The sequence below is a fragment of the Centrocercus urophasianus genome, unplaced genomic scaffold (genome assembly GCF_019232065.1).
Source record: "Centrocercus urophasianus isolate 14NV4802_14NV808 unplaced genomic scaffold, USGS_Curo_1.0 seq_23, whole genome shotgun sequence".
Classification (NCBI taxonomy): domain Eukaryota; kingdom Metazoa; phylum Chordata; class Aves; order Galliformes; family Phasianidae; genus Centrocercus; species Centrocercus urophasianus.
Window position 1 is genome coordinate 14,363,008 of NW_024884789.1, and position 9,922 is coordinate 14,372,929.

General features: G+C 41.6%; 1 protein-coding gene across 4 annotated transcripts in view; it reads left to right on the top strand.

Moving 5' to 3' along the window:
* The window catches only part of KLF13 (Kruppel like factor 13), a 29,751-nt gene extending 25,558 nt beyond the window's left edge, over window positions 1-4,193 (top strand). For 2 of the 4 annotated variants that reach the window (XM_042824174.1, XM_042824177.1), the window contains one exon: window positions 612-4,193. The gene's annotated coding sequence lies outside the window, so the exon portion shown is untranslated. The remainder of the gene's footprint in view (window positions 1-611) is intronic. The other 2 variants (XM_042824175.1, XM_042824176.1) reach the window with 2 other exon arrangements.
* The last annotated feature ends 5,729 nt before the right edge of the window (window positions 4,194-9,922 follow it).

Here is a 9,922-nt window from a genome sequence, read left to right on the forward strand (position 1 = left end):
TTACAGTTTCTTAAAAACAGAAATATCAGCATAAAGAAAGGTTCTGTTATTTCTGAAGAACTGCTTCAAAGATAAAGGGAATCTTAGCTGTTTTTCAATGATTTTGAAGTATTGGGCAAAATACAGAGCACGAGGAAGTAGACCTTCATCATGTTTTGCATGGTAAGAAGTACAGCAAAAAACCAGAGCACTGCGATGTCCCAGAGACATACGCTTTGTTTTGGCTGGTTCTGATGGTGCATGCTATAAATCAGCCTTTTTGATCCTGGAATTTTGGGTGTTTTCTTGTTTTTACTGTAGATTATAAAATGCAGGTGAGTGTAGCACGATAAGGCAAAACTCTCTATGCCAAACATGCCATTTGATATCAAGTTAATGCTTACCCATTCCAAATGAGCTTGTATCTTACTTGCTAGCTTGCATTGATCCAATTCTGCAAGGTTTTTTTTGTACTGTATATTAACTGTGAGAGGCTAATATAGATTCCTAAGTAGTTTCATGGGTACTTCCATAATATATACGTTATTGCTAATACTATACTTGTATGCATAAATTTACAGGCAGTTCAAAGTGCAGATATTTCAGTATTTTCTCATGTTCATTTGCCTCAGATTTCACCTCCAGAAAATCATAATCTTCCCCTTCTGAATTGGAAGTCATGCTAGGCACAGTTCTACTACTGCATTTACAGACAATGAAGGAACAGGGTTCTTTTGTGAAACAAGCATTGCTGGATTTCTGGGATGAGCTGCCTAACCACTGTAAAGGGGAAAGCCAGATTGTTTTACCTCGACAGATTTCTTTTTTTAAATCTCAGCTACTGAGATTAAAAAAGAGTGAAAACCTTATACTATTCAGGTAAGAGGAATTTACATTCCAATCATTTCTGTGACTGATAAAAGTGTTCTCGTGCTCTAGTCAGGAAAGGCGCAATTAAGATATCCAGCTAAAGGAATTTTACAGCTCAGCTGTGCCATGTGCTCATACTTGCAGTCATAAACACGTTTGTCACTATCGTTAGACCATAAGAGGGATATGGAGGGAAAAAATAACCTAAGTATCAGCAACAGTCATAGATTTTTTGTTCTAACTTCAGTTTGTTCTAAAATCCCCTTCTCCAACAAGAGCATCATTTAATCTTTAGCAGAGGACAAACCACTCCAGTCCTTTCACTAGAGTGTAATGTTCACCATGAATCAGTAGATACACTGCAGATTTTTATAGCCTCGAGAAGGAATATTCCCACCATGTTATTGGTACAAGGATTACGGGAAATAGAAATTACGGGACAACCTATTCTGAGACAAAAACTAGTTAATCTTTAACTCAAATAGTAATCTAAAACATTTCATGTATTTTCCTTACAGAGATTGCTAACAGCAGTAACTCGAGGCTATGATGAAAGAAAAAAAAAGACTGGGACAAAGTTGAATTTCCAGTTGAGCCAGTTCATCTAATATGAAGGCTGTGAGACTGCATGTAGCCAACATAGCCACACTTTCAGTAGATTCTCTGCAACTTGCCATTAAATTTATTATTATTATTATTATTTTTAAACATCTTAGCTGTAAACACCTCAGAGTCTGGTAGGCTGACAGCTGAATTGCCAAGTTTTAAAATCCTAGTTAGAGCTTCAGATCTCTCCATTAAACACTTAGTAAATGATAGTTCTAGGACACAAAAATGAATTCCAAACCACTGGTAGTTTTCAGTGCTGAATGTAGGAGAAAACGTCTCTTGATATTATCATACATGAAGTGAGAGTTTGGGGTTTTGTGAAGCAGAAAAACCAGCAAGCTCTTGTGACTCTGCACACAATTGTTTCTTCTCAGATTTGCAGATATAAGAAGTCTGAACAGTTTGCATTTTTAAATCTGGTCACTTGTCCAAACTAACCTCAGATTTTTACCTTTTTGTTGTTTCACCCAGCTGTGTGACCCAATCTGGTCTTCTCGCCTAGCAGCTGGCACTGCATGCTCAGGAAAGAACTGCTCTGGGAAGGTGTGAATTTCGTCCTACTTCTCATTTCCCTGTGCAATCTGTTGAGGTGCATCCTCACAAACTATAAAGTCGCCTTAATTTTTTTTTATTTTTTATTTTTTTTTAATTTCAGAACCCAGGAACGGGTTTATTAATATTAAAAAGCCCCAAGAGTTGCTTTCCTTTTCTTCAGCCATGATTCCATCTTGCTTTCAGGATCTGACCTGATCTGCTTTGCTATGAAAAAGAGTGCAAATTAAAATCACCACCCTACTACCATCATCCAATTGCAACTGAAGGCACTCACAGTCTCCCTCCCAAACTATCAGCTCAGGTCTTAGCATTGGGTCAAGATGTTAACTGTAGTACATGAAAACAGAAATGAAAGGAGTATTAATGTCCTCCAGATGTCTAAGCAATTTTTTTTGCTGATATAAGACTTGCCCTTAGAAACTCATTCCATTAACCCCATCCTACGCCCAGGATTTCTTTTTCATCCTCCTTCTTATAAAGCAGTCCTGGTAAACCACAGGCAGCTAGATTTTATTGTGAGAATTCTTTATATCTGCAAATTACTTATTCTTTGCTCTTGTAATACATGCATAGCATTTGCTTACATTACATAACTGCAGAAGTACATGTTCATAACCAAACATTGGAAGCCTGTGTTTGGTAACACCTGATTCTCGTTCATACCCGACCTTGAGTATTGCATTAATACTTGCAATAACTTTCAGTTCTGTGAGCATGTGTACACCCTTAAAACCTCATTACCTTCTACCCAGAAGTTCAGTGCTTTTCTTTTTTCATGCAGTCAGACAGGAAAAGGCTGTCTAAGAAGCTTACCTGTTTGAAGGTATTCACATTCAACCTGGTTTTCTTTCCCAAGAGTTTTAGGATTTGCACTGTGTGAAATGCATTCTTGTTTTGGGGAATACAATTTATAAAGAATAAGAAAAATGAATTCTGTATACTAAAGCTTGCCTTTCCATTGCCATTTGATTTACTAATTTCACCAGGTGATGCCTACAAACTGACTTTCAGGTGCTGTTTTACTCCCTCACACCATCTGTTCATGCATTGGGTGCTAACATATAGTCTGTATCAGCGAACAGAATGATGAACATCTGTATTTTCAACATTCTGGAAGATAATTTTCTCTTTGCTATGAAAGTGGTGATGTGCTGGAGCAGGCTGCCCAGAGAGGTTGTGGATGCCCCTGGAGGTGCTTGGGGCTGGGTTCGATGGGGCCCTGGGCAGCCTGGTCAAGTATTAGATATGGAGTTTGGTAGCCCTGCATGCGGCAGAGGGGATGGAGCTTCATGATCCCTGAGGTCCCTTCCAACCCAAGCCGTTCTATGGCTCTGCAAAGCTCTAGCTTTAGGAAGTAGAGAATAGCCAAACTCTACTGGTTTAGCTCATAAACCAGAATAGAGAATGCAAGAATCCACCGATATACGATTTTTTTTAATATGATTTTTTAAAGTGTATGCACACAGATGTCTATATGTGTATTGCACAGTATGTGTGTGTGTGCATACATAAATACATAGCAGTGTATATGCACTACACTAAGAATAATGAAGGGATGTCTACAGAGCAAAACTAGGTATCCATTTCATTCTAACTAGCGATGGGTCTGAACCAAAATCCTAGATCCAAACAACATTGCCTTTGGAAAGTTTGAATCTGGATTGGGTTGGCTTTTTTTGAGATTTGTGGTTTAGTTTCATCTCTGGTTACAGCTGTAGTTCCTTACGTGTATACGCATTGTGGGGGATGTGTGTGCATGTGCACATGTGCTTATCCACGTGTGCCTGCCTCTGTGGGTGACAATGTGCGTGCCAGTAAGTGTGCACATGTTTACATATGTACTTTCAGCTTTCGGGAACTGTAATGTTACTGGTGTCATCTTCACCTTCTCCTGGACAGTTCTGTCTACAGCACATGAACACTTCCATGGGTCACTTTCAACTCTATAAATCACTACATTGAAGTATTACAGTTGTACAGTTATATATTTCATCTATACTTGCTCTGCTGTAACTTTTTACGTATTTTGTACTTCATAGATTATATATTGTGATAATGTCTATACAGCAACAGTAAAAAAAGCAAAAAGGAAGAAAATTAACAACTGTAAAGCATCGTCTTAACATGTATGCATGGTTAGTGACGTTTACATTTTTCAAAATAAAATTTGTTATATGAAATGTTGGTTTTCTTATAATTTTGTTCTCTTTACCAGTTTAATACCCCAGCTAGGTACTACTCCTGCTGTTAGTTTGAGAATTGATGTGCTGTTCAATATCTGTTTAAATTTTAGCCAGTGCTACTGTTTAAAATGGTATTCTTTTAAAACCACTGAGAAAACAGTTATGTGATATTTGCTTTGCAATCTCTTTTGTTTTAACTGGTATTTTAGAGTTACATAGTGAAACTCCTTTCTCAAGACTGGTATTTACTGTGTTTTACTTTATAAGATAGTTATGGGATAAATGCACACCAACTGAAGAGTTAACCATCCTTTCTTTCAAAGCTCAGCTCTTTGCACATTGCCACAAGTGGCAATGTCCTATCAAAACACCACTAACCTAATCTCACCGTGCTCCAAGACGTTTTCTTTTCTCATTTCAAAGATGATGAAATCAAAGGGTAAGTGACTGATTTAATTCCTCAAATACATGAGGCTTTAGCAGGTACATGTCTTGTCCCCTTGGGAATTAACACCACACTCTCAGAAAAATTTTCTTCCCTACGGTGATTAACTCTCTGTACAATGCTATATCTGAACTAAAAAATAGTTTGAAGGAGCAGACTCCTGTTGAAAGGTGAAGGCTAAAATATCCACACTAAGCTAGGAACAACTCTGGAAATTACTATAAAAATCAGTACATTTTCTTGAGAATGAGTGATTAAAATGGTTCAGAGCAAATAACCTAGAGGGGCATTATCTTTAATGAGAGGTTTCCCCATGTGTTTATTACCATGTTGAACTGTCAGTGCTATTCATCATCTCCGATTATGCACCAGTCAGCTTGTATATCCCTGTGTGCCTATAAGCAACTGCCACTGTATAATTTACCCAAAGAAAGGACCTAACTAAATCACATAAAGGCTTAAATATCTTAATGCAGTACTTATGCAGTACTTTTTATCTAAGAGTAACATACTCTTTGGGCATGCAGTGGACTGCTTTGATTCTATTAGTGAACCCTCACTGAAACAGATAACAAAATGTTTGTATCCAGCAGAAAAATGTGGGTATGTTTCATTCTTCTCTTCAAACATCATCATGATGCAGTTTCTATCTGTTTATTCTGCATGTCTGTGTTGTAATTGGGTAATTCCAGGTTGCCATCCTCAGGCAAAAGCCTTGGTAAAGCATCTAGTATCAAAGTGAGTTGAAGTTCCCTTGCATACCTTGCCTATCAGTCTGATGGCTGAACTTCTTCAGCTTCAGACCCACCTAGTTCAATTTCTGTCCTTGAACAAGAAGGCTAGGCAGCTGCTTTGGAAGCTTAGTTGCTTTCTGCTAAATCATTCCTATGGGTGGAGAGTGACATGTTTGAACTTTCTGGAATGAGGAAAAGAGAAACAAATTCTTCTGAAAGGATATGCCTTCTCAGCTTCAGTGTAGATTGCTGCCTCAGTACTGTAATGTTACGTGCCTCCCCACCCAGACATTCACACTCTGCAATGTACATGTTAGCATACTGTCATCCACAAAAGAAACTGCTCCTCTCGAGTCGCTAAATATATGGGTTTCTGTCTTGCCTGTGACTCAGCACTTGTCATCAGATGTTCACAGACTTGGCAGTAGTCCATCAGTTCAGAAGAAAAGAGATAACGCTGCTAGCATTAAGATGAGAATTTCGTGTTACATTTACCTGTGTCCTTTGGAGTGATTCACCTTATGGTTTGCAGCTCCAGCTATTCAAGGAGACACATCCATGACATGCCTTGACGGTTTTCTGCAAGAGACTAAAATGGCATAAATATAAATAACGCAGTCAACAGAAAGAGAAAAGACAGAAGACACGCTGGAATAAAAAAGAGGCAAGGAAAATGAGACAAGCTGATTGTTTCTAGCAGCTGACCAGAAAGGCTGGCACACCAGAATACATGTGTGGCTTCCTCAAGAATTCCAGAGCAACCAAGCTAGTCAGCATCTCCAGTGGGCAGATCACATCACCTCTTCTAAGAGCCGTGTAGGAGGGAGGTACGTCAAACAGTAGTTCAAGCACATATGTCAAGTTAGGTACAGTGCACTGCTGGCACAGCTAAGACTTTAAAGAGAGAAGAAGGGATTTTTTAGTAGTTTTTTTAACCCATACACCAAGCAAAGGAAGAGAGTCTCAATACCCAGACATCTGAGCATGAATTAACAATGACTTCGGGAGTCAGATTTGTGCTGTGGGCAATTGAGAGAACAAGATTACACTGAACAAATTTGGAGAAGAGGGTGGAAAAGAGAGTGGGGTTTTAGACAAGAACAGACCCCAAAAGTCTAGGAACACTGCTAACAAAACCTCAACTTCATCACTTCTGTGGCCCTCTGCTGGGCTCCTTCTAGGAGATTTCTGTCTTTTTGGAACTAGAGAGCCCAGAACTGAACACAGTATTCTAAACGTGGCCTAATCAGGGCAGAGTAGAGGGGGAGGATCACCTTCTTTGACCTGCTGGCCACGCTCTTTTTAATGCACCCCAGAATCCCATTGGCCTTCTTGGTCACCAGGGCACACTGCTGGCTACAGCCAACCTGCTGTCGTTCACCAGAACACCCAGGTCCTTTTCCACAGAACTCCTCTTCAGCAGGTCATCCCCTAATCCGGATTGATGCACGCAGTTATCTTCAGGTGCAAGACTCTACACTTGGTTTTCTTAAACCTCATCTGGTTCCTCCCTGCCCAGCTCTCCAGTCTGTCCCAGGTCTTGTTGAATGGTAGCACAACCTTCTGGTGTGTCAGCCACTCCTCCCAGCTTAGTATCATCAGCAAACTTGCTGAGGGTGGACTCTATCCCTGCATCCAGGTTGTTGTTGAAGATGCTGAAGACAACTCAGCACTGACCCACTGGGAATATTGCTAGTTACAGTCCTCCAACCAGATCCTGCACCCCTGATGACATCTAGTTGAGCTCTGCCAGTCAGCCAGCTCTCAATCCACCTCACCATCTACTCATCTATCTGACACGCTCTAAGTTTTATAACAAGGATGTAGTGGGAGACAGTGTCAAATTATTCTCTGAAATCAAGGTAGACAACATTCACTACTCTTCCCCCAACTCCCCAGCTATGATGACATCACAGACGGCTACCAGGTTAGTGAAGCATGATTTTGCCTTTGTGAATCCATGTTGACTCCTGATAACCTTCTTCTCTCCCAATTACTTGGACAGGGCATCCAGAACAAAGTGTTCTGCCACCTTTCCAGGTGTGTAGTTTTCCAGATCCTTTTTCTTGTCCTTTTTGAAGACTGGAGTGATACTGGTTATCCTCCAGTCTTCTAATACCTCTCTCACTCACCAACACCTTTCAAAGATTAGATAGAGAGCGGTTCAGCAATGTGTGCAGCTCCCTCAGCACACATAGGTGCATCCTATCTGGGCCCATGGATTGCTGTATGTTGATTTTGGCTCTCTGACCAGATCCTCCTCCACCAACTGGAAGTCTTCCTCTCTCTCTTACTCTCTTACTTTCACGGTCTGGGGCTGAGGGCTGGTCTTAGCATTAAAGACTGAAGCAAAGAAGGCATTCACAATCTCTGTCTTCTCAGCATCTCCTGTTAGGGGGATCCAAGGCATCTACTCCACTTCGTAGGGGGCCCACATTTTCCCTAGTCTTCCTTTTACTGTTGGCATTCTTAAAAACAACAACAACAACAACAACAACAAAAAAAAACTCTCATTACCCTTTACCTCCTTTGCAAGGTTTAATTCCAAGAGGGCCTTAGCCTTCCTCGTTGCATTCCTCTAATAACTGTAGCTCACCAAGAAAAAGCAGCTCTGTTGTGTAATTGCTGCCTCATCATAATTGCAAATCAAGGATCAACCTGCCCAACCTGACTGGCACCCGGAGGAGTTACATTCAATCTCCGGCTCCTGCTGGCAAGAACAAATGTTCAATAGGCCAAGAGAGGCTGGCAAAAGGGCAGGGCTGAAGGGCTCTTGATGGCAGGTCTCTGCCTAGCTGACACGTGTTCTCTGCGTCAGTGGAGAGCATGCCTGCTGGGGTGCACTGCAACAGGCCTGAGCCTGCTGGGCTGGTGCCTGCAGGGCGCTTTGCAGAGGGCTGCGCAGTGGGGCCCAGGCGTAGCCACATTTGCAGTGCATCCTGTACCTCAGCCCACGGTGCATGCTACTGCTTCCCTCACAGGGGCCAAGTCCAGGCAATACTCTTTCTGCATGGGTTGTTTATGCAAACAGAAGTGCTGTCTGTAGACCAGGAAATTCAAATCACCGTCCCCAAGTTTATACATCACACCTTTACCACCTTATCACCCACATCACAAATAACTTAGCAAGTCAGTAATAATGTGTATAGAAGTATTAACAGCAAGAAGAACATCAAGAACATCTAGAAGGCTGCCTTCCACCAGGACTAAAGGCTGGGATCCTGCCATCATTACACGCGCTTTGGCAAGAAGCCCACATGAGTCAGTTGGAAGTGGAAATTGAAGTCGACCCCTGTCTTCCACGTTCTTCAGACCACAGGAAGACCACTGAAGAGTTGTGCAGGTATCCTGAAGTGCTGCTATTAAAGCATTTGTCTCTTGGGACTCAACATCACCAACTTACACTGTGCACTGCAAATACAGAAGATTCACCTTCCCTGCCTAACATCTGCCTAACATGTCAAGATGTCCAACCTAATATTGGAGGTGACTTAGCTGTGCTGATATGACACTACTTAGACTGTAAAGTAGCCCTCACACCTGAGGCAGAGCAGGGTGGACATGAGGACACGACTGAGAAAAAAAAGTCAGTTCGAGATCACAAGAGATGGTGCTCGGAGAGTTTCAGGTGTGTGACAGCATAGTAAGAGCAAAGACACGAAATAATACGGGAAAGAGAAGCAGCAGCAATAAGTGGGAAAGGTGAAGTCCAGAGGACAAAGATCAGTGCATGGGGTAAGGCAATTTCTAGAGAGCAAAAGAAAGGGCTAAGGTACAAAATCCAAAAGGAGCTCTGGAAGAAGGAGTACAGTGGCTCCTGTGATGGCATTTCCAACTGACTGAATGGTGAGATGTGCCAATGCGTAATAAACAGGACCGTGCGTCCTTAAGAGACCAATGTTTGCATTTTCCCATGCTTTCCTATTGTGGAGATAACTTACTGAGTCATTTCTCTGATCCTGGAGACAAACGGAACAGACACAAAACATAACAAAACACAACAGCAACGGGAAGAGAGAAATTCCTCCCTCCCACTTTTACCACACACGTGTTTTACGTAAGAACACTCAAAGCCTCCAAGTAGAATAGAAACAAGGAACAGACTGACAGAGCTTTGCGGTGCACATTTTTTGAATCAAGGTCACCTTCTCCACCATTGCACGAACAGTTACAACACGAATGCTGCAGTTCTCCAATCTGTTACTTTAAAATATTTTGTCCCGCTGCTTTGGTTAGAAGTCTTACCTTCCAGATTTTCCACAGACAGGGAATGGCAAGAGGAATTTGCTAGCTTTTTTAAACTTCAAAGCCCTTCACTTCAAAGACCCTGCAATTTTTCTCTCAAGCTTCGTGCCCCACCCTCTGGAAAAAAAAATGCCAGTTTGGGAGTCTCTCAAAATACCACATTTGGAAGCTTGCAGACCACAGCCTTGTTTTCATATCACACATCTAGAAGTCAGCGTGACAGCATCACAATCTCTGCAAAGGGGAACGATGAACTGGGCACCCCACTAGGCTGGTACCCAGGCCAGCTACACCAAGACTTC